Consider the following 2,227-nt stretch of genomic DNA (forward strand, 5'->3'; position numbering starts at 1 on the left):
GCTATGCTAATGGGCTCACACACATCATTTTTCATTTCAGTTAAGATAGGTTTGAGATCAGGTTTGCTTTATTGTGCCAAAATCACATGGACGTGAGGAAAACATCTAAAATACGATTTGTGCTTTAATGATGCACAGGCACTGTGAATATCTCATAAATGATGTTCATTCAATTAAATGCAATGGGTTAAAAAATTAAATATCACTAATGTGCTGTTCAGATTACGAGTATATGTTGCTAATTATACACCGAGCTGCCATAACATTAACACCATATAATGTGTATGTCCCCCTAATAGCCTGCCAAAATAGCTCTGACCCATCAATGCACAGACTCCACAAGAGTTCTGAAGATGTGTTGTGGTATCTGGTACCAAGACCTTAGTGACAGATCCTTTAACTCCTGTAAGGTGTGAGGTGAGGATTTGTTATCCAGCATGTCCCACGTATGCTCAGTCATACTGACATCAAGGGAATTTAGAGGCCAAGGCAACACCTTGAACTCTTTGTCACATTCTTTAAACTGTTCCTGGACACAGTGTGGCAGGGAGCATTGTCCTGCTGAAGAAGGACACTGTCATTAAGGAACACCATTAACCATGAAGAGGTGTTCTTGGTCTGAAACAATGTTTAGGTAGATTGTGTTAACAACTGCATTCTAGTGGTCAGTGGTTTTAAACCTGGCATGAACATTGTATTTTATTGTGTTTATACTTCAAAGCTTTGTTTGTGCTTTTTATTGAGCAGTTAATGTGGTAAAGTCTCTGGGCTGTTGATTGGAGGATCTGGGTTCAAGCCCCAGCACTGCCAAGCTACCACTGTTGGGCCCTTGAGTAAGGCCTATAACTGTCTCTGTACCATGCTGTATCATGGCTGACCCTGCACTCTGACCCCAACTTACAAAGTTGGGAAATGTAAAGAGAGAACTTCATTGTGTTGTTATGTATATGTGACCATTAAAGCCTTCTGTCTTATAATTTACTAATGTATACATTTTACTTTTATATGCCCCTGGTGCAGTCTAGTGAACAACAGGCTAAAGACGAGTTCCGTACTTTAAAAAGGGATAATGAGGATGGGTTCCCTTCTGAGCCTGGTTTCTCTCAAGGTTTCTTCCTCATGTCCTCTCAGGGAGTTTTTCCTTGCCACCGTTGCCACGGCTTGCTCATTAGGGATTGGGTTAGATATATAGTATCATAAATTTAAAATTAATTATTAATGGTGCTTGCAAAGCAACATTCTTACTATCCTGCATACTCTTCCGGACAAAAATTCGACGTGTAACTTGTCCCACAGCTTTTGTCCTAGACCCATGAATGAGGTGTCAAATTGACCGGCTCATTGAGGAGAGGTGCGCTATGACTTTTATAAGCGATCCGAGTACCGGTACTTCCGGTACCGGGTCTCAAAATGGCTTTTTTTCCCCCATAGACTCCCATTATAAACTTTGGAGGTTTATAACTCGCCAAGCTTTTGAACTATTTACATCAAACTCGGCCAGCTCCTTTAGGGTGATACTCTGAACAAAGTTTAAATTGGTGTACCGACTGGCCTTCCGGTTGTGCCACAGCCCCGCCCCCCAATATATGCAAAATCAAAAAAAAATTGCACAACATGGACATGTGACATATCAAAACACTCAGAACAATGAGGGGAACTTGCCACGTGCAAGCACCATTCACATTTTCTTCAGAAAATGTACGTTCTAGTTTCCTCCTCCTCTTCTTCTTCTTCTTCTTCTTCTTCTTCTTCTTATTATTATTATTACTATTATTATATATTTATTTATTTTTCTCTCTCTTCTGTTTCCATACTTCTGTAAAGCTGCTTTGAAACAATGGGAAATTGTTAAAAGCACTATACAAATTAAGTGAATTGAAAACTGAATAATGAATAATGAATAATGAATGAATGAATGAATGACTACTAATCTGAGAGATTTTAATTATTTCTGAATATTACTGAAATCATGTTTATCATTAAAACATTATTAAATGATGCATTTAGGTTCAGAAAATATGGCCCACCAGCAAACCACAGAGATTCTTTTCACTCAGCAACGTGTATTGATCATTTTTCCATTTGGTTATAAAAACTATAGCTAAGTCATTTCTGCTAATAGTTTCAGTCACAGCTGAAAACTCGTAACCAATCAGAAAACATGGTCCGATAAACCACGCCCCCGTCAGAAGCGCGTGCAGGTCTGCGCGCTTTAAAAACCGGAGCT

The sequence above is a fragment of the Tachysurus vachellii genome, chromosome 24 (assembly GCF_030014155.1).
Source record: "Tachysurus vachellii isolate PV-2020 chromosome 24, HZAU_Pvac_v1, whole genome shotgun sequence".
NCBI lineage: Eukaryota > Metazoa > Chordata > Actinopteri > Siluriformes > Bagridae > Tachysurus > Tachysurus vachellii.